The sequence below is a fragment of the Canis lupus genome, chromosome 20 (assembly GCF_003254725.2).
Source record: "Canis lupus dingo isolate Sandy chromosome 20, ASM325472v2, whole genome shotgun sequence".
In the NCBI taxonomy this organism is placed as follows: Eukaryota; Metazoa; Chordata; class Mammalia; order Carnivora; family Canidae; genus Canis; species Canis lupus.
The window spans coordinates 43,851,879-43,875,228 of NC_064262.1; the positions used below are offsets into that span (position 1 = coordinate 43,851,879).

At 44.7% G+C, this 23,350-nt stretch overlaps 1 long non-coding RNA gene and 1 pseudogene across 1 annotated transcript; one reads left to right on the top strand and one right to left on the bottom strand.

The window, feature by feature from the left end:
* Window positions 1-521: 521 nt before the first annotated feature.
* LOC112666798 (malignant T-cell-amplified sequence 1-like) lies at window positions 522-11,838 on the bottom strand (annotated as a pseudogene).
* Window positions 11,835-20,926, top strand: LOC112666799 (uncharacterized). Its single transcript, XR_003140968.3, has 3 exons — window positions 11,835-12,255; window positions 12,655-12,747; window positions 18,363-20,926. It is a non-coding gene; the product is annotated as an uncharacterized LOC112666799 (long non-coding RNA).
* The last annotated feature ends 2,424 nt before the right edge of the window (window positions 20,927-23,350 follow it).

Genomic DNA, 23,350 nt, shown 5'->3' on the forward strand with positions numbered 1-23,350 from the left:
GTTTCTGCCTCTCTCTCTCTCTCTTAAATAAATAAATAAATAAATAAATAAATAAATAAATAAATAAATAAATATATGTTAAAAAAAAAAAAAAAAACTTAGCCTGGGCCATAACTTTCTCCACGCTTCTAGAAGCCATCCCAGTATCGAGGTCACACTATCTCCTGGGACATTTGCCAGGGTGTTAAATCTTGTATTTCAGGAGAGCTGCCCATCTTTATGGTCTGACCATGGGTCAAGTACCCTGAGAATTCAGTCTTACATGTCTTTTCCCATCTGGATCATGCAGCTTTTCTGGGGGAGTTATAGCCCGATGGCTAGGAGAGGAGACAGGTACAGATCTTACAGGAAGTGATGCTGTCTTGCAGAGAAGATGTCTGCATTGTCTCCAAGCAAGGTGATAACAAATGCTTCTTCTTTTTTTCTTTTTTAGCACCCATTGAATTTATTCAGCATAAGCACAGAAGTACTGTCTTCATGCTGTCACACACAGACAATAACACAGATAAACTACTATTCCATATTTTGCCCAAGTGTATATTTTTGAGGCTCATTTATATGTTTTCATATGCCACAGACCACCATTTAAATAATGGATATTTTCAATGCTAATTCCTTTGTTGACTTTCTCAATATCTTCTGTAGCCATCTTCATGACTCTAATACACAGAGCATGCTGTTTTCCTTCTGCCATGATTGCAGCAATCACATCTACTGCAGTAGGGTAAAGCTTGGCTCCAGGAGAAGTTAAGCCTAGACACATGATATTTGCTCTACTGAGTACAAATTTGATGGCTCCTTTATCAACCTACTGGTGTGACAGAATAAAAGGATATTTGTGAAGTAACCTTAGGGCTGGATAAAAAAGGTCCTTCTCTTTGTCTAAAGAATAGTAACTATCCATTCACTGTAAGGATGTCTATATGTTCATGGCACTGCACTGTTTTGACAGGATGAGGCCATGGTTCCTTATCTGGAAATTGCTCTATCAACTGGTTCTTCATAATTGAGGTTTTCAAATGGATGCAGTTGGACACATTTTCTTTTTCATCAAACTTCTTGAACATGTTCCAAAGTGAAGGGCTGGAGATAGTAGGGAAGAGCCTGGAATGGGAAAATCTGAATTAGCAAGGGTCCGGCAGCTCCCCTCGATGAAGTTTTAGAATATAGGTGAGGTTTAGTGGAGTGAGGTCTGGAGCCGACGACCAAGAAAGAATTCTTGAGATGTCTTTGGTGCAAAATGGTGGTTTTATTAAAGCACAGGGGACAGGACCCATGGGCAGGAAGAGCTGCTGCCCCAGGGCCTGTGAGGGGTGGCTGCTTATATACACCTGGCAGTTGGGAGGTGTTTGAGGATAGCGTTCTCTCCAAGGTATTTTGGAAGCAAGGTTTCCAGGACCTTGAGGGGGCTAGCTATTGTTGGGAAAAGGTCACTTATTACTGTCTAATAAAACCTGTGTCATGAGACCCTTCAGATGTATATAGGTGGGCCATGTGCTTGGGGGATGATTGACAACATGAATCTTTGGGGGTAGAGAACAAGGAAATTTCTAAAGAAATTTTTTTTTTATGATAGTCACAGAGAGAGAGAGAGAGAGAGAGAGAGAGATTGAGAGGCAGAGACATAGGCAGAGGGAGAAGCAGGCTCCATGCACCGGGAGCCCGACGTGGGGCTCGATCCCGGGTCTCCAGGATCGCGCCCTGGGCCAAAGGCAGGCGCCAAACCGCTGCGCCACCCAGGGATCCCTCTAAAGAAATTTTTATATGTTAAAGTAGACTTATAGGATCCTGGGGGTCGGACCAGGATTGCCTTTTGCCCTTAGCAAAGTATTAACATTGAGGCAGTTAAGTTGGTAAAAGAATGTTCCTTTGCCTGTTTCAAGGACTTATCAGTATGCTGCCCCAGGCTTGTGCTTTCTCCTCAGCTAGCTCTGTTCCCCCATCACCTTGACACTGGGAAAGCCGGCAGTGACAGTCGGTCGGAGCTGCTGTCCTTACCTGGAAAGGGAGACAGCCAGCTGCACTTTACAGCTCTAAAGGAAACTGACTACTTCTGCTCCTCTGAATCCAGTGCCCTTTTGCTGGCTTATTTAGGGCAACCAATTTCTCTTACGAACTGGTAGCTCAAAGGGTGGGACTTGAGAAGAAAAAAGAGCTAGAGCAATCGTTCTAGTTGTAGGAAGAGAAAGGAGAGATAGGAAGAGAAAGGAGAGACAGCATTTGTTCTTAATAGGGATGGGGTGGGGATGCCTGGGTGGCTCAGGGGTTGAGCATCTGCCTTTGGCTCAGGGCATGATCCCGGGGTGCAAGGATCGAGTTCCACATTGGGCTCCATGCGAGCAGCCTGCTCCTCTCCTTCTGCCTATGTCTCTGCCTATCTCTCTGTGTGTGTCTCATGAATAAATAAATAAAATCTTTAAAATTTTTAAAATCTTTAAAAAAAAGATTTTATTTATTTATTCATGACACACACACACACACACACACACAGAGAGGCAGAGACACAGGCAGAGGGAGAAGCAGGCTCCATGCAGGGAGCCTGATGCGGGACTCGATCCCGGGACTCCAGGATCACACCCTGGGCCAAAGGCAGGTGCTAAACCACTGAGCCACCCAGGGATCCCCAAATAAATAAAATCTTAAAAAAAAATAGAGATGGGGTGGGCCATTTCCACAGGCTCAGAGGAATCCCGTTGAAAGTTTGGGGGTGTCCACCTGAAGTCCCTATAGCAAGTTTTAGGGTCTCTCTCTTTCACACACACACACACACACAGACCGCATAGCCTAACAGATCTCCTAGGGGTGGCTTATTACCCTTACGTAGAATTTGGCCACTCTAATTCGTCCTGGGTCTGGGTCTCAGCTTTCTTGCTACACAAAGCATCTCTGGTTGCTTCAGTGGTAACTAGCAATTACCATCTCATCACCTGTGAGAGTTTTTTTTTTTAATATTTTATTTTTTTTAATTTTTATTTATTTATGATAGTCACAGAGAGAGAGAGAGAGGCAGAGACACAGGCAGAGGGAGAAGCAGGCTCCATGCACCGGGAGCCTGACGTGGGATTCGATCCCGGGTCTCCAGGATCACGCCCTGGGCCAAAGGCAGGCGCTAAACCGCTGCGTCACCCAAGGATCCCCACCTGTGAGAGTTTTAATGCTTAGACTGCCAGCTGTATCTGGTGCATGAGTGCTCCACCTATTCCATGAAGAGGTTCTCATTGCCAGCCAAGCAGGGAACAAGCTAGTTCCAAAATCCCTCTCTAAATTGCCTTCCTTCCCACTCCCATCTGTCTTGAGTTAGTTTCTCTAGAAACAGATGTTGAGATTGATTTTGGCAAGCAGTATATGAATTAACTATCGTCCTCAGTGGCAGGGAAGGGTGAAAGGAGGATTGATTAGAGGCTGAAGGTGAACTGTGGTGCAGCCTGTGGAAGTCTCTGAGTCATCTATGGCCATCGCAGTTGACAATTTTTGCAACTGGGCCATTATTGCACAGCACTTTTCCTTTGGCTTCAGCAGTCCCAAGAAGGGCCTATCTATGGGTGAAGCTGCCCTGTAGGCAGAAGCTGACCTCTTAGAAGGCCCGTAGCAAAGTCTATAATATTATAATAATATATAATCAGAGTGCCTGGGTGGCTCATTTAATTAAGCATCCCACTCTTAGGCTCAGATCATGATCTCAGGGTCATGGGATCGAGCCTCACATTAGGCTCTGAGCTGGGTGTGGAGCCTATCTAAGAATCTTTCTCCCTTTGCCCTTCTTCCCCCCTTGTGTACTTGAGCTCTCTTTCTCTCTCGCTCTCTCTCAAAAATATATATGTATATAATTGCTCTACAAAATGAGATTAATAACATAACTATAATCCATATATAAAATTGTATATTGTAAAACAATATATAACCATTCTTTAAAATATTTTCTCACTGGGACGCCTAGGTGGCTCAGTGGTTGAATGTCTGCCTTTGGCTCAAGGCGTGATCCTGAGGTCCTGGGATCAAGTCCCACGTCGGGCTCCCTGCTTGGAGCCTGCTTCTCCCTCTGCCTGTGTCTCTGCCTCTCTGTGTGTGTCTCATGAATAAATGAATAAAAATCTTTTTAAAAATAATAAATAAAAAAAATAAAAATAAAAATAATAAATAAATATTTTCTCACCAAAAACAGCTATCTCAGGGACTGAGAAGGTAGAAGACTGTGGCAGACATAGAAATATATAATCACTTTACAAAATCTTTTGGTAGACTGATTTAGTTTGTGACATCCTTGATATGATGCCTAGGAAAACTAAAGAAATCAGGTGAACCTAGAACTTTGAAGATCTCTGAGGGTAATCCATGCCTGATGTAAGTTGAGAGAACTGCTTGGAGGGCATCTGGCTAGGGCTGATCTCTAGATCCCCTATAACTTGGTCAAGAATGAATTAGGGTCCCAGATGCCCAAACAGAAGCCCAGAGAGCCAGGGGTGAGCCCTCTTAGCCAACTCGCTTTCTTCTTTGGCCACATTGCAGAGGCCCTAACCCACCCAGACTTTATTTCCTTACGTACGCTAGTATGAACAAATGTTAACAACTTCTCCAAAGGCAAGAAAGTATGGGTGCTGCACGAGAATTGGCACCTACCAAATAGTGACACACATCTCAAAGCTATATATATCTATATATATCTATATATATCTATATATATATCTATATATATCTATATATATAGCTATATATATAGCTATATATATAGCTATATATGAATATATATATCTATATATGAATATCTATATATGAATATATAGAGATAGATAGGCCCTAATTGTAAACTTTAATGAATGTAAAGTTTGGGAAAATAGAAATTAATGTTAAAGCTCTTTAGCCTTTAGCTTTTATCTTACCAGTGTCTGCATTGAACAATTTATCAGTCAATCTAAGTATATTTGGCTCTAAAATCATAAAATTGGCTTTTAAATTTTAAATACTACAGTTTTCTACTTTACCAAACCAGTAACTTTTAAACCTAAGTTCAAATCATCCAATGACTTATTCTTTTTTTTTTTTAAGATTTTATTTATTTATTCATAGAGATGCAGAGAGAGAGAGAGAGAGGCAGAGACACAGGCAGAGGGAGAGGCAGGCTCCATGCAGGGAGCCTGACGTGGGACTCGATCCCAGGTCTCCAGGATCATGCCCTGGGCTGCAGGTGGCACTAAACCGCTGCGCCACCAGGGCTGCCCCCAATGACTTATTCTTAACCAAAGCAGACATTTGTCTCCATCTTCAGAGACACTGTCAGAATATTCCCCAGAGTACAGGGAGGAGTGTCCTGGAACATAGTCAGTCCTTCCCCTGTTGCCAAGCAGTGAGAGTGTTTATTTCTAAATGGTAACATTGAGAGAGCTTGGTGGACTGGTCCAGCTGCTCTGAATACAGAAACAATTTGTAGACCAACAAAATTATGTGGTAGATGGAGGCCGCACTTGAAAACAGTCCTAAATCCCAGTAGACCTAAGCAATCCCCCTGCCCCACTGCTTTCACCTACCAGAATCTTAGACCCATAGGACACCAGAAGGGACTGGACCATCCAGACCACTTGTCACCTCCCACCCTTCCCCACTCCCCTCAACCTGACAGGTACAGACAAGTCAAGTTACTTGCATTGGTTTAGGTACTCTTAGTCGCCTGGAACTCAGCCCAGAAGTTGTGATTTAATTCATCACTTGTATGCAGCCAGACATTAAAATTATTTTAAGTGACTTTAATGTGCAAAAAAGTTTGAGAACCACTGCTCCACACCGGAGCTTTGCCAGTTTTCCTCCAAATCTGATTTTAGCAGATAAAGGTGTTGAAGAAGATAAACACAGAAGATAATGGAATGTGAAGGGCACTTTACTTCTGGGTGCAAGGTCATGAACAGGCTATGTGATGACACCAGTCAGCTGATCTCTCTGGGTTCAGTTTCCTCATACATAACATTAAATGGGCTCATTCAGTGTCAGAGATCTGCTTCACTGTCAAGTTATGGGCTTGACCCTGAAGCTTAAAGCCCTCAGATGATTGCTATCACCTGCTCCAAGTCTCTCCCTGTAAAGTAGGGTTCAGCTGGCTTGTCCCAGAGGGCATTTGAAAACTCTCTGCTCAAAAATACTTTCCCGGGACGCCTGGGTGGCTCAGCAGTTGAGCATCTGCCTTTAGCCCAGGGAGTGATCCCAGGATCTGGGATCGAGTCCCACATTGGGTTTCTTGTAGGGAGCCTGCTCCTCTCTCTCTCTCTCTCTCTCTCATGAATAAATAAATAAAATCTTTTTAAAAAATACTTTCCCACACACCTTTTCTAGTACACAAACCTGGGGTTAATGAGGCAGAAGAGTCTCAGAAGCCTACGTGGCTTCTGAGGGCGTTAACAAGGACAAGAAAAGCCTGGACTAGGGAAAGTCACTTATGGGAAGAGAGGTCAGTAACAGTAACAGAGATGCCACTATATGGGCTCAGTGAGTGGGAGAAAAGATGAGACTGAGCTTCCTGAGGGTGGTGACAGACTAAGCTGATAGAGGCTTTGTCCCTGGGATGTTTCTTTTCAATTCATCTGTAGTTCTACCTCTATCCATGAAATATCTTGTGACAAACAGGTCAATAGGACCTTTGTCTTTCTCCTGAATTGAAAACTTGTTTCCAATAGATAGGAAGGTGTCTCCACTTGGATCAAGTACAGAATCTAAGTGCATCTGGAAGGTGCTCGAGGCTCTGAGCTATGGTCATCTTCCCATGTTTCTGTGATGATTGCACCATGTCAGGGACTGATGGGAAAATCAGTTTCTTTCCAACATTTGTATGAATGTGTACAGTAAGGGACAGTAGGGAGTCAGTTTTGCTTTTTTATTTTTCTGATTTTAATTTTGTTTTCTTAGAATACAGTTGAATATTTGATAAAACTCTAAAAAATAAATACTTCTCTTCATCCTTGTTCCAAACCACCCATTTTTGCCCCTTTATAAGTAATCTTTGTTCCGAAACTGGAAGTAATCTATAGGAAGTATTGTTTCCTTAATTTGGGAAGTATATTGAAAAGGAATATAATAGGTAGAGTAAAATTTAGAAAATTGTGGCCAGGGGCCACTGGGTGGCTCAATTAAGCATCTGACTCTTTGGTTTCAATTCAGGTCATGGTCTCAGGACTGTGAGAAGGAGCCCTGCATCAGGCTCTGAGCTGGGTGTGGAGACTGCTTAAGATTCTCTCTCATCCTCTCACCCTCCCCTCGCAGCCTCCTCACCCTAAAATAATTTTTATCCAGTTTTGAAGAATTGGAAAGACTTGAATTCATTGAAAAATGCTTCTGTTACTCTGTGAGCAGAGAGAGGGGATGAAGTTATAGGAGAAACAATGCCAGTGGAAGCTGTGAGGTCAGAGAAAATAGGAGTGAGACACCTCATCTTACGGGAAGAGCCAGGCTAGGACTGTCCTTCAGTACAGGGGTCCTGGGAGTCTTTGGACTATGAAGCTAAACCTGCCTGTCCTTGTATCTGGTAATGTAATGTACACCTGATTTGTGTTGAGAGGATGCAGGCCACACCTACTGACCCTAAGTTCCACATAAAGCCTGTTTTGTCATACAAAATGCTGGACACTGCATCAAAAGGCTCTGACATTTTAATGAATAATGTACCTGGAGCTTCAATTTATTGCCGTTTTACTAATAGCTCATTTAATCACTTAACAAACCCAAGAGGTTATTAAACCATTTCACATGCAAGAATTGTGAGGTTCATAATTAAAGCAGGGATTGACACTGGTAAGGATGATATAAGGATTTCTTTTTATTACAATCTGAAAAGATTGTAGTCCTATATCTGAGTAACAGCACACATCCTGCCTGATGGTCCCATTATCTCTGGTTCTTAGCCATCTTGGCCCACTTTACCAGGTAGTAACACACAGTCTGTGTTCATATGGAGAGAGAGAAATTAACTATGAGCTATCACCTGATGGCAGGCTCCATTGAAGTCACAGGATGGGCCCACATCCAGAGCAGATCCTAACAGATGCTGACCTAAGAAATGTCATCATCATACAAGCCTGAAGGAACATCCTGCCCTTTTACCACTAAAAAAAATCTGAAAAACCATAAACATAAACATAATTTAAATTTTGTATTTTTTTATGGTGAATAGTCATCATCTTCCCCAACAGCTTTCTGAAGCCAATAGTCCTGGTTATATAAAAAAAATCATGGGGCACCTGGGTGGCCAGTGGTTGAGCATCTGCCTTTGGCTCAGGTCATGATCCCGGGGTCCTGGATCAAGGTAGAGAGCCTGCTTCTCCCTCTGCCTATGTCTCTGCTTCTCTCTGTGTGTCTCTCATGAATAAATAAATAAAAGTCTTTTTAAAAACCACAGTTTTATCAATGCTCTCCTTTTCAAAAACTGTGTTCATTTTCTCTCTGTGAAACAGGGCTGTCTGCAAAGTCTTGAACCACAGTGTAACTTTGGCTTACCAAAACAGCAGCTGAAAAGGAGAGAATAATCATTTTTTTTAAGTTTTTTTTTTTTTAATTTTTAGGTAATCTCTACACACAGCATGGGACTTGAATTCATAACCCCGATTATCAAGTTTCATACTCCACTCACTGAGCCAGCCAGGTGCTCCTCTGAACTTCTTACTGAAGGAAACCAAAGTCCTAAACTGATGCATGTGAAAAATTATGTTGGGTTTAAAAGGAAAGCCCTCAAGACTTAAATCTTAGACGTTTTTAAAGTGAAGATTAAGAATGCATGCTTGCTAAATAGGATTCTGTTCAATGAACAGAATTTTCAATATGAAATTTGAGTTTCCCGATATTAAACATAGTTACATATTTCATTTATATAGTACCTCCTAAAAAGAAAAAAAATTACTACTTATACAATACATGGCTTATTGCTAATGCCCAGCAATTCATAGACTGTTGAAGCTGGAACAAATCTTAGACACTCTTTGGATTCAGAGATGATCAACATTTTTCGCCACCTCATTTCAAAATGAAATATTCTGCAGGACTCTAATATTTAAAACCTACCATGATTTTTCCATAGAATATTGCCATTTTCTTAAGTGATACTTAAGTGCACAAAAATGATGTTGCGGGGAGAGCGCCTGGGTGGCTCAGCGGTTGAGCATCTGCCTTTGGCTCAGGGAGTGATCCCAGGATCCAGGATCCAGTCCCACATCGGCCTCTCTGCGGGGAGCCTGCTTTGCCCCCTGCCTGTGTCTCTGCCTATCTCTCTTTGGGTCTCTCAGGAATAAATAAATAAATCTTAAAAAAAAAAAAAAAAGAAGGAAAATTCCCTTTTGGAAAAAAAGATCTGGGGGAACAGAACAAGAAAAGCAAGCAGTTTGTTTTCAATAAGTATATTTGAGCTCTGCTTTTTTCCTAAAGTACAGGTATTTGGCAATAGAATTTTTTCATCAACAAAGATACTTTTGCCATTTAAGATAAAAATGTGGGCAGTCTGGGTAACTCAACAGTTTGGCACCGTCATCAGCCCAGGGCCTGATCCTGTAGAACGAGGATTGAGTCCCATGTCGGGCTCCCTACATGGAGCCTGCTTCTCCCTCTGCCTGTCTCTCTCTCTCATGAATAATAATAATTTTTTTAAAAAGATAAAAATGTTACATCTTAAGCCCAAACAAGGAAAAAATGGGAGCCCTGCAATTTGCACCATTAGCATTGCCCCTAAAATATCACATTAGAACAGACAAACAAGATATAAAAGGCAAAAGAGTTCTCACCAACTGTTCCAATAGGAAATATGTCTTCTCTGTATGAAGTATGAAGCCAGTGATTATACACAAATTGTTTTTTTTCCACCACTGTCCTTAGTTGAGAACAACCATGGGTTCATATGAAATTATTAGGCTCATTATGTCTGTCACACACAGGCACACTTAAACAAAGGAAAGAAAATACACTTATACTATCACTTTCAAACTATTAAACTATTATTAAAAACAAGAACCCGGGGCAGCCCCAGTGGCTTAGCAGTTTAGTGCTGCCTTCAGCCCGGGGTGTGATCCTGGAGACCCGGGATCGAGTCCTGCGTTGGGCTCCGTGTGTGGAGCCTGCTTCTCCCTCTGCCTGTGTCTCTGCCTCTGTGTGTGTGTGTGTGTGTGTGTGTGTGTCATGAATGAATAAATAAAATCTTAAAAAAACAATACAAGAAGCCATCCAGAGCCCTAACAAGATCCAGGTGCTCACATATACACAGGCCAGTTTTACTGAAGACAGTGCCCAGCCAGTGGAGGAGCTGCCAGCACTGCAGGACACCTGTCACCTTCCCAGAGCTCACTGATCAGCAGCACCAGGCACTGTAGATCTCTCCACCTGCTCAGTAGTAAGTTGGCTGGTATTTCTGTACTTGATAATTGGCAAAGTTTAACATCATCATCATTTTTTTTCAACATCATCATCGATTCTTCACTTAAAACACCATGAAAGCCATGCAAATGTTGTTTAAAAAAAGAAAAGGTTTTGTGAATCCCTGAAACTACCCAATGCATTTTTGAGAGTTACATGAATCTGGGTGGTTGAAGTAAGATAGAAAGAAGTTGTACAAAGCTATATTCAAATTAAAATCATTTGCTTTCAGCACCTTGTGCCAAAATTCTGTAAACACTCATCTTCTTTCACAGAGTGTATACACCTGAGAGACAGAGTTCCACGTTAAGATTCAAAATGTGCTAAGAGATCGTGTGAAGTTTAGGAAGCTACTCAACCCTTCTTAGCCTCAGTTTCCTCACCTGCAAAATGGGGACCACAGGCCTCCTTCACAGAGATGTTAGATATGTAAAAATGCCAGCCAGTGTCCATGTTATCAGCAGAATATATTTCAAAATAGATGAAAAAAAAAATCAATGAGACCAAAGAAGAGATGCTCAGCTTTGTAAGTGACCGCATGAGAATGAGGAGCTAAAAGTAACTAGGATTCTTCACAGCTCCATTGGAGAGGACAAACGTGAGAGATACAAGTAGGTAGCTATTCTATTTATTGCACATATTGATTTATGTAATGAGGGTGGAATCCCTAAAAACACTGCAAGATACAGAAACAACCAAATGGCTCCTAGGAAACAAAAAAGCAATCAGTGCAGCAGATAAGAATGGGACTGGGATACCCAAAGTGTCAGAGCCACAAAATCTAAACAGAAGATGCTGAACAGGGCAGCCCGGGTGGCTCAGCGGTTTAGCGCCGGCTTCAGCCCGGGGCGTGATCCTGGAAACCCGGGATCGAGTCCCACGTTGGGCTCCCTGCATGGAGCCTGCTTCTCCCTCTGCCTGTGTCTCTGCCTCTCTCTCTCTCTGTGTGTGTGTGTGTCTCTCTCATGAATAAATAAATAAAATCGTTTAAAAAAAAAAAAAAAAGAAGAAGAAGATGCTGAACCACGGTGAGCACCCAGCGCCCAGCACATCCTTGGAGTTGTAGTTCTGCCGCCCTGTAAGCCCCAGGCTGGGAACGACTAAGAGACTACAGTTCCCAGCATGCCCGGGAGATAAGCCCCGCCCCTAGCCCCGCCCCCGAGCACCCGGGGCGGAGCGCTGACGTCCTCCGAGCCCCGCTCCCAGAAACACCGCCCAGCCGGCCCCTGACCTCCTGGCTGGCGCTGTAATCGTAAGAGTGCATCTTCACGAATTGCCCATGGCGCGACTTGTGGCCAAAGCCGGGTTTCTATTCGAGCAAGTGCCGCAGCGCACATCTGACAGCCTGCGGCGAGCGGGCCTTGGATACAGCCGGGCCTCGGGGCTCGGCACGCCCCGCCCTTCCCACCGCCTCGCTCCCCGCCTCTTCTCGCCGAGGCCTCCGAGCCACGCCCCCTCGGACATGCGCAGTGCCGCCGGGCCGCGCAGGTTGAGGCCACCTGGCTTGGGGGTGGAGCTAGCGGCCCGCGCGGACTTGGCGGTTGGTGTGGTCGCTTGGAATCCGCGCGGAAGCTCCTAAGCCGTTATTTGAAACGTAAACTCACCGGCTGCAACGGAAATACCGGTACCTGGAAACCTGCAGCTTGCCTTTTTAAAGCCACCTTTCCCGCCGTCACTTCTGTCCTTGGGGGCTGCCCAAATCATCCCCATGGGCTGTTGGCGGTGTGGCCGCAGAGCAACTCTTGCACCCCTGGGCTGGCTGAACAGTCCACACTTCATCAGGCCTCTTAGAGGGACTGCACAGTGCGGTGTTGTGCAAAGGAGAAACATGACAGTGGAGAGGCCCCAAGCTGCATGGTACAGATGGGAAACACAGGCGGGCAGGTCAGTGACCTCCTAATACCCTTGGGGGACCACACCCAAGCTATGACTCTAACTCCCCGCAGGGGCTGGTTGACAGGGTTCCCAATAGTGGCCCTCTTGGCCTCATTCACACAGGCCGGCAGGACTACAAGTTCCCTTTGGTCCTTCCCAAAACGTCAGGGAAGTTTATGGAGGAAGATAGCATAACAATTTCTACAGTCTGGCTCCTTTGGAACCCCTTTACATATCCCTTTTTAAATATTCCTTCAGAACCACAAAATAATTTGTTGCCTTCGGGGGTGATAGTGATGTTTTTCCTAAGTCATTTTGTCCATTTATTTTTTCTGATTAGCTAGCTCTCAATTACTAAGTACCTACACACAGTCTTGAACTCACTTATGCACAGTTCCAATTTTGCAGGGAGGATGCAAAAGAGCAAAATATCCATGGTCCTACTTTCTGGAGCAGCAATTCTACAAGAATTGGAAGAAATGAAGTTAAGTAATTTCCAAGGTAGGTAATCAAAAACTTAAAACTAAGACAAAGCTACAAAGTTATATGCCACTGGTGATTGTTAGATTGATAGTCTATGCCTGAAATGTCAAGACTTTCTCTTAGAAGAAACTCTAAGGAGACCTTAGTTCCCACTATTTATTTATTTTATTTTATTTTTTTAAGATTTCATTTATTTATTCATGAGAGACACACAGAGAGGCAGAGACACAGGCAGAAGAAGCAGGCTCCATCCCCGTACACCAGGATCACAGCCTGAGCCAGAAGGCAAACGCTCAACCGCTGAGCCACCCAGGCATCCCTATTTATTGATTTTTAATTTATTTTATTTGAGAGAGGGAGAGCACAAAGGGAGAGTCAGAGGGAGAAGCAGACTCCCTGCTAAGTCAGACATGGGACTTGATCCCAGGACCCCAGATCATGACCCAAGCCGAAGGCAGACGCTTAACCAACTGAGCCACCCAGGTGCCCTCCTATTATTTTAAATAGAAAAAAATTGTAAGGTATAGCAAGTCCATCAAAAAATCCTAACAATTTTTCAGTGTCTGCTGGCTTAGTCACTACAGCTTGCAATTCTTGAGGGTCGTGAGTTCAAGCCCCATGTTGGGAATAGAATTTGCTTGATGTGAAAATGTTGGGGTTCAGAGTGAACGGTCAAGAAAGAATTCTTGAGGCATCTTTGATGCAAAAAGAGTGGCTTTATTGGGATCCCTGGGTGGCTCAGTGGTTAAGCGTCTGCCTTTGGCTCAGGATGTGATCCTGGAGTACTGGGATCGAGTCCCACATCGGGCTCCTTGCATGGAACCTGCTTCTCCCTCTGCCTATATCTCTGCCTCTCTCTCTCTCTCCCTCTCTCTGCCTCTCATGAATAAATAAATGAAATCTTTTTTTTTTAAAGGGGGGGTGACTTTATTAAAGCACAGGGGACAGAGCCCTTGAGCAGAACTGCACTGGGATGGTGAGGAGTGGCCGATTATATACTTGTAAGTTGGGAGGGGGTTATGGGGTAGCTTGAGTCTCTAAGGTATTTGGAAGCCAGGTTTCCAGGACCTTGAGGGGTTAGCTGTTATTAGGAAAAGAGCATTTACTACTGTCTAGTAAAACTTTTGTCATGAGACCCATCAGATGTATATCAGTGGGCTATATGCTTGGAGGATGATTGCTGACATATATCTTGGTGGGGGTGAGGGTAAAAATAAAGGAAGTTTCCAAAGGAAAATTTTTTAAAGATTTTATTTATTCATGAGAGACAGAGAGAGAGAGAGAGAGGCGAGACACAGGCAGAGGGAGAAGCAGGCTCCATGCAGGGAGTCCGACATAGGACTCAATCCTGGGTCTCCAGGATCAGGCCCCAGGCTGAAGGCAGCGCTAAACCGCTGAGCCACCTGGGCTGTCTCCAAAGGAATTTTTATGTGTTAAGAAGACTTAGAAGATCCTGGAGATTGGGCTAATGTTAAGCTAAGATTATGTTTTGCTTCTAGCCAAGTATTGAACTGAGTTCTTTTTTTTTTTTTTTAAAGATTTTTTATTTTATTTATTCATGAGAGACACAGAGAGAGAGAAAGAGAAGCAGAGACACAGGCAGAGGGAGAAGCAGGCTCCATGCAGGAAGCCCGACGTGGGACCCGATCCCGGGTCTCCAGGATCACGCCCTGGGCTGCAGGCGGCGCTAAACCGCTGCGCCACCGGGGCTGCCCTTGAACTGAGTTCTTAGAGGAAGGTCGCTCTGCCTATCTCAAAGGCTTGTCAATAGGCTGCAAGTTGTAAGGAGATTTAATTTTTTTCTAGATTTCTTTTGCCTTTGTTCTCCACATCATACTTTAAAAATTAAATTAAAAAATAATGCGGCCGTTAGCATATAATTGCTTTTTGTGCAGTGGCCTCTTGTAGACCAGCAGCATCATATATTATACATCTTGCCAACACTCCAAAGATTTGCAGAGTGACTAGTGTGATTGATGGTCTGCTGATTGTATTTGAAAGCAACAAGAAACTTTTCCTCGTTTTTTTTAAAATTAATTATCTATTTATTCATGAGAGACACAGAGAGAGGCAGAGACATAGGCAGAGGGAGAAGCAGGCTCCCCATAGGGAGCTCGATGCAGGGACTCTGTCCCAATACCCCGGGATCACGTCCTGAGCTGAAGGTAGACGCTCAACCACTGAGCCACCTAGGCATCCCTTTTCCTCGTTTAAAATGTATTTTTTGAAGACTCAAACTAACACTCTCTCTCTCTCTCTCTCTCTATATATATATATATATATAATCAGCTAAAAATGTTGAGAGAAATAACTGCTATGCAATTTGGGTATTTTTTTTTAAGATTTATTTGACAGAACACAGGGAGGAGGGGCAGAGGGAGAGGGAGAAGCAGACTCCTTGCTGAGCAGGGAGCCCGAACCCTTGGATCATGACCTGAGCCGAAGGCGGATGCTCAACCGACTGAGCCACCCAGGCGCTCCAATCTGGGTATTAAAAATTAAATCCTGGCAGCCCCTGTGGCCCAGCAGTTTAGCGCTGCCTTCAGTCCAGGGCCTGATCCTGGAGACCCAGGATCGAGTCCCACGTCAGGCTCCCTGCATGGAACCTGCTTCTCCTTCTGCCTGTGTCTCTGCCTCCCTCTCTCTCTCTCTGCATGGAAGGAAAAATCTTCAGAGAGAATGAAAGGCCCCAATGATTTAAAACACACAAATCTACAAAACAATGAAAATGTAACTGACCTTTATGTATCTACCCAAGAGAATATATTAACAAATAACAAAGTGAATTTTTTTTAGAAACCAAGACAACTTACAAAGAAATAGAAATACCTTTGGATTATACTTTGGAAACAGAAGTATATATTTAGTAAATATGAAAAGGACAAAAATTTAATACATTACATTTTGGGGCCATAATGCAATAAAATTAGAAATATCAGGAATACAGGGGCTTGCAAAGCTATCATACCCAGGTATATGCAGTGATGATCAGAGAGCTCTCTGACCCAGCAGCTCCTGTCGTGACTGGGTTATGTTCATCGTCCTGGCTCTGCCCTGGAGTCCTTTTTTTTTTTTTAATATTTTATTTTTTTATTCATGAGAGACACAGAAAGAGAGGCAGAGACACAGGGGGAGCAACAGGCTCCATGCAGGGAGCTCGATGTGGAACTCGATTCCGGGTCTCCAGGATTATGCCTTGGGCCAAAGGCAGGTGCTAAAACCACTGGGCCACCCAGGGATCCTCAGTCTTGGAGTCCTTTAACATCATCTCATTACAAGTGGGAGCAACAGTGAAGGCAGTTCTAGGAACTGTAACTCTTATGGGTGCCTGACAAGCAGGACTCCCCCCTGCTGAGCCTGACCTTGACTTCCAGATCCTTTCCAGCCAGGGCTCCAGGCGACTACCACCAATGGATCTGTGTTGTGTACAAGCTGAGGCCCTCCCAACAGCAGACAGCTTGGAAACTGACACAGCAGCTGCAGTGGGGGGAAAAATGGCAGTCCTCAGAAGAATATGTGACCCATCTCACACGAGGACTCAGTGTCCCAGCAGTTCTGGTGGGCCTCAGCTCCAAATCTGCCTTGTCCGCAAAACATTCCTGACCCTCGCATAAGTTATACCTAGTTGTCTGTCTCTGTCTTCCAAAATTTCCCTGCAATTCTTTCCTTGTAACTCCCTTCCAATAAAGAGGAAAAGCACCATTTGTGGACCACTGGTATGTCCCAGGCACTCTGATAATCACAAAGGCCCATGCCAGAGGGTTGTACCTTGACCTAGAGGATGTGCCAAAAAAAGAATTGCCATCAAATTTTCAATCAAGGACCCTTCCAAAGCTCTTCAGTGGCCTCACCACTGTGACTCTGGAAGCAGAGTGACTCTGGAAAAGGCTCAAATCTGACCATAAATGAGAAGTCTGTTCCCTGTGCCTGAGAGGATAGAGGCCCAGAACACACTGTGGCAGATCCCCCAGGGCAGAGATGTGACCCAGCAGTTCTGGGGTGAGTGAGCAGTTCAGGCAAGTTCTAATTAATTTGTACATGAATAAAAAGGAATGGGATAGGAAAAGGGGCTCTTGACTCTAGTAAGTGAATTTTAAATACACAAGAGTTTGGGGCACCTGGATGGCTCAGTTGATTAAGCATCTGCTTTCAGGTCAGGTTATGATCCCAAGGTGTTGGGATCCAGCCTGGCATTGGGCCCCCTGCTCAAAGGAGAACCTGATTCTCCTTCTCCTTTTCCTGTTCCCTTTGCTCCTCCCCTCAACTGGCTCGCACATGCATTCTCGATCTCTCTCTCTCTCTCTCTCTTAAGTAAATAAAATCTTTAAAAATAAATACATGAGAGTTCATCTGAAAGCCATCACTCTTCATCTGCTCTCTAGCTCCTAAGATTTCAACATGAGGTAGAAGAGAGTTAAGGCCACCCTGCTGGGCACCACCCTAGATCCGTTTAGATCTGGATCAGGCTAAAAAAATTAAAAAAAAAAAAAAAGGATCTGGATCAGGCTCTAACATGGGGTGGGGCGCGGGGGGCACTTCATTGCTAAAGGACCTATAAGGCACTGTCCCTCAAGATCTAGAAACCGTGTTTCCAGCACTCTAAGCAGCTTCATCTTTCTTCCTTACATTTTTAAAAAAATTTTTATTTATTTATGATAGGCACACAGTAAGAGAGAGGCAGAAACACAGGCAGAGGGAGAAGCAGGCTCCATGCACCGGGAGCCCGACGTGGGATTCGATCCCTGGTCTCCAGGATCGCGCCCTGGGCCAAAGGCAGGTGCCAAACCGCTGCGCCACCCAGGGATCCCTCTTCCTTACATTTTTGAGGTAGAGTGTATACTCAGAACTGTGTCCTACTTATGCAAAGAAGGATTTAGGGGACTGCAGACAGGTTAATTCACAGAGCTCTGAAGATTACTACCCAAGTGGTTGGTTGTCTCATCTCTTATATTACTGGATCATCAATTAATTCAGAGACCCAGTGTAACAACCTTGAAAGGGTGTCAAAACCAGGACTACAGAGGCCCCAGGCTGAAGCCACGGGAGGCCACAGAGCTGGGGCTCAAAGCACAAGCTCCTGACACAAGCTTTGCCACTCACCTGCTCCGTGATTGTACAAAGCGCTTAACCCCACTCAACATTCATTTACTAGTCTGTTAAATAGGCACTTGTACCTAAAAGGAATTGAAATGGTCTAGAGCGTCTGTGGCCACTAGTAAATGCTACTGTTATTTGTTGATGTTAATATCACTATTATCAAACCTGCTCAAGGGAATGACAACCCTGTGTTCTGTAAGACAAACATCAATGAGAACCAGTCAAATCAATAATCACCTCCCACAATCCAGCTTTAAAAGTGACTCAGCGGAGACACCTGGGTGGCTCAGTGGTTGAGCATCTACCTTCATCTCAGGGCATGATCACGGAGTCCTGGGATTGAATCCTGCATAGGGCTTCCTGAGGAGCCTGCTTCTCCCTCTGCCTATATCTCCACCTCTTCTCTCTCTCTCTTTCTCTCTCTCTCTCATAAATAAATGAATAAATACGATCTTTGAAGAAAATTAAAAGTGACTCAGAAATTAGATGTTAAATGCTTCCTCATTAAATGTGTTTTTTTGTGTTTATTTCTGCAGCAGTATCTCCCCTCCCTGATAAACATGGAGGAAGAGGGAGAAGAGCAGGAGAGGAGAAGTGCCCCAGGACAACAGTCCAGCCTCTGAAGATTCATCCAGGTTGGGACAAAGGGCCAGCCTCTCCTTTTATCTCCTTGGTGGCTCCCAGCCATCCTTTAAGCTCACCAGCATTTTGGATTCAGTGCTTTTGAAAGCTGTAGAAATGCAGGTACTCCCTTGATTTGAATCCCATGCAGAGCACCTTGGCAGTCTGCACGTGCTAGACTGCACGCAGTCCTCATTCTAGGTGTCCCTGCACATGTGCTGTAAGCTCCTTGCACCACTCCCACCCCTGCAGCTGTCGCCTCAGCCCTGTCCTGGCTCCCACACCTGTCACTGGGCTCTGTGGAACTCAGGATCTTCTTGCTCTTTTAGTATATGCGAGCACATTGCTCCCTCTTTTAAAAGCAGTCTTTGGTTTTATCCCTACCTTGGCTATCAACCATGTGAGCTTTCATTGGCTTCACTGTGGGTTGTTTTTTTTTTTAAGATTTTATTTATTAATGAGAGAGAAACAGAGAGGCAGAGACATGGGCAGAGGGAGAAGCAGGCTCTGTGCAGGGAGTCCAACACGGGTACTCGATCCCTCGTCTCCAGGATCACTCCCTGGGCTGAAGGCGGCGCTAAACTGCTGAGCCACCCAGGCTGCCCTCACTGTGTTTTAAGGGCCGCACAAGTTCTTTCTAGGCAGCCTGAAACATGGGTGTCTGTCTGAGTAGGAAATTGAAGAAGCTCCCAACAGCTCCCATGTCAGCCCTGGCTCTTGCCAAAAGGAAAGGCTGGGCTCCCATCACCAGGTCATCCAGCACAGAGGAGTTTCCAATGTAGGATAAACCCAGGGTAGGGGGCAGCTGGTTCCATATGGGGCTCTACCACTGCTACTGAGGCTTTGGGTGGCAGGGCAGCCCCAGGCCCACATGAGGGCCTGTGCTGGGGAATGGGCTGGTCCTTGTCTCCAGGCCTGGTGGGAGACTGGCAGGCCCTTTGGCTGGGCTGCTGGCCTTCGACTGATTCCCAGTCCTCCCCAAGCTGCTGACTTTCTGAGTTACGAGACACAACAAGGCGGGGGGAGGGGGGGGCGGATGACAGGCTCAACAAAACTGCATTTCTTTGCATTGGCAGAGACCCTAGGCTGAAGCATATAGGATGGGGAAGGACAACAGCTGTTGGTAGGATCAGCTGAAGGCAGGAGCATCACAGCAGTGGTTTACCCCTTCTCCTTGGGGCTCTTGCAGCCTAGGATCAGGTAGTTGGCTATAACTTCATCATAATTCCAGCTCATCAACAGGTTCTGGATCTTGTCCCACCCGTGGCCCATGGGTAATGTCACCTCAGTTCTGCTGGGGGTCCTTGTAGTCAGGAAGTGGCTCAATGTAAGGCTTTAGTTCCTCTTCATGGACCATGTTCATCTGTGGGTCCTTCATGGTTCCTTCAAAGCGCTTCTCTCCCTGGGATTGAGGGTCAGGAATTTCTCTAGTAGGTTTTCACACTCCACAGACATATAAAGGGGAACGTGGTATATTCTGCTCAGTACCCACTGCCACATCTCCCTGAAGTCCTATAAAGGCCAGGGACCTGCTGCTCACTGGACAGTCATTGTATAGAGGATGGTTCCAGGCTCCACACATCCACTGCGAGACTGTTGTACGTAGACATGAGGGGGGGCTACCACAGAAGGTGTTCAGCTTATGGCCGACAGTGAACTCATTGCTAAAGGCAAAGTCTGCAACCTTGATGTTCAGGTCAGCCTCCAAAAGCAGGTTCTCTGGCTTTAGGTCCCTGTGGACGATACCCTCTGGTGATGGTACTACACAGTGGACACCATCTGACAGAATCTGCCTAGGGGCTCCTCCTTTCACACACGTGTGGTCCAGTGGGTAAGCAAGTGCCTATAGCGTACTCTGTGACCAACCAGGTGGAGCATTTCCATGGTGTCCGTCACCTCATGTAGTTTCATGACTCGAGGGTGGTGATTCAGGGCCTTCACGCTCTGGACTTCAAGGAATAGTCTATGGAGGCTGGAGGAGCTCTGCTGACTCTTGTTAATGACCTTCATGGACGCCTCTGACCCGCTCAGGCTGTGCCAGACCAACCTCACCTTGGCAAAGGTGCCCCTGGCTGGTAGTGTCGAGGGGCTGGTAGTTGTCAACGTGAGTCTCCTGGTTGCCGGGATGGCTGCCGGGTCCTGCAGCTCAGTGATTTACTGCTAGCAATACTACCTACAATTGCCCCCTAACAGTACTAACAAACTACATAAAGATGAGAGGAAAGAAACAAACAAGAGAACAAAGGGGGAAAAAGCTAATTGTGGTCAAAAGTCCCTCGGCTCACCAAACACCAGGTCCCTGGCCTAAAAGAACCAAAAAGATGTAGGGCTTATGCAGAGAGGTGCTTAGGATTCTCTCCTGATGGCTCTTGAAGTCAGTATAAGAAATAGACCTGTTAACATTAAGGATAATTCACAATGGTTTTCTCACTTGGGTCTCAGGAACCCTTTACACTCTCTCTCTCTCTCTCTTTTTTTTTTTTTTAAAGATTATTTACTCATGAGAGAGACAGAGAGAGAGAGAGAGAGAGAGAGGCAGACACACAAGGCAGAGGGAGAAGCAGGCTCCATGCAGGGAGCCCGACATGGGACTCGATCCCAGGTCTCCAGGATCACGCCCTGGACTGAAGGCGGTGCTAAACCGCTCAGCCACCAGGGCTGCCCAGGAACCCTTTACTCTTAATAAAGGGGGGGGGGACACCCCCAAAGGCCTTTATGCTTATGTGGCTTATAGTGGTTGATATTTACCTTACTAAAAGTTAAAACCTGAAGGATGCTTTGGTGACCTTTTCATGTCTAGTTTGGAAATCTGTAATAATTTTTGGTGTTTAAAGAAAGCCAGGATGTCGAGCCTTAAAATAATTCAATTCCTTTTTTCTTGAAACTGTGGATGATCAGTGTCAAAATGATATCACAATTTAACTGTCTTTACAATAGCTATTGGTAATGACTCTCCTTGATTAACTTTAGTCATTCTCTAGGCCTGGACCCTGCAGTCTGTTCTCGTCTGTCTGTACCACGCAGTTGTAGCAAGAATCTTGCCAAGTCAGTTTAGAGAGAACTCTTCACCCTCAATATCTGATAATATTCTTCATCTCTCCTGCTTTGGTATCTGAGAAAATAGAATATATGTATCGGTTGCTGCCCCCAGTTTCTGACATAGGCTCCTGAAACCCTTGTAATTTCTGAAGGGTTCAGAGCACTAGGAGCAACTCTTGTTCTAATATTTGGTCTTTAACCTGAGCTCCTGACACAGGGCCCCTAAATCCCCTGGAATTTCCTGGGTGGTAGGAATGTCTTGTTCTAATGAGGGAACTCTGGATGACTCCTGGATTGGAGACTGTCATCAGAAAGACCAAGCCATGATTAGAGCTTGGAATATTCAGCTACACACACACACACCAATCCTCCAGAGAGGGGAAAGGGGCTGGAAGTGGTGTTAATGATCTGTCATGCCTACATGAGGAAGCCTCTATAAAAATCCCAATAGTATGGGGTTTTAGAGAGTTTCCACATGGATGAACACATCCACCCTGGGAGGGTGATGCACCCCAACTCCATGGGGACAAACTCCTGTGCTCAGTACCCTCCCAGACCTCACCCAGTGTATCTCTTCATCTAACTATTCACGTATTCTTTATCACATCTTTCAATGAAGTGGTAAAAATTCAAGTGTTTCCTGAGCTCTGTGAGCCACTCTAGCAAATAAATTGAACCTAAGGAGGGGATTGTTGGAACTTCCACTCTAGAGCTGATCAGTCAGAAGCACAGGTGGTAACCTGGACCTAGATTGCCGTCTGAAAAGGGAGGAGGGGAGGGTGCTGCTTTGTGGCACTGAGCCCTTGACCTGTGGAACCTGATGCTAGCTCTAGACAGATAATGTTAGAATTGAATTGAATTGTAGTATCATATCCATCTGGTGTGATAGAGAATTGCTTCATGTAGGGAAAAAACCCACACATTGGGTGACCGGAAGTGAAGTGTTTTGTGTGAGTAGTAAGGGAGACAGACTCACAGGAGAAAGACTCATGAGTGGAAAGACTGGGTTTTCCCTTGCACAGCATCTGACTACCCTGGCCTGCCTTCTGCCAAGAATCCTGTCAGGTTTGTTTAACTAGAATCTTTCTATTTCTGAGGTTTTCTCAGTAATTTTCCATCCCTTGACCATGACCCTGCTCTTTGGCTATAAATCCCCATTTTGTACTGTCCTGGGGATGGGGTCCTGTTCTCTGTGGAGGCTTCTTTCTTCCCTACTGCAATAGTTTCTGAATAAAACCTATTCTAACTACTTTAACTACTACTGTCCAGATCCGGTTCTTTTTTTTTTTTTTTTTCCTTCCAAATTGGTTTTTCTTTAACACTGTAGGGAAATATTGTGTGGCATTAGACACAATAAGGTACATTATAAACCTCTATAAAGCTAAGGGGGATATTGCTCTCATCATATTTTTACTTCTTATTTACAAATTTTGCCCAGAGTCTTTGGAGTAGATTTCTCCCTTCTATGAGCCAGAGAACTTGCTATGTCCATTGCAGTATCTTTAAATGTGGAGGCTGCAGCTGTGGGTCACGAAAGCAAGTCTTCTTTCTTTTTTTAAGCCAACAGAGCCATCATGCTCCATGTCGATATCATTCAGCATGGGCCTGGGGATCCAGGTATGAGCTTGGCACCAAAATGTGAATTGAGAAGTCCATTTTTTCCTTATCTAATGCTCTTCCTTTCTTCATGTGGATCTTAGTTTCTAACCTATATCAATTTCCTTTCTCTCTGAAAAACTTTGAACATTTCTTGACAGGCAGATCTACTGGTGACATCACCCCTCAGTTTTTGTTTTTTCTTTCTTTCTTTCTTTCTTTCTTTCTTTCTTTCTTTCTTTCTTTCTTTCTTCTTTCTTTCTTCTTT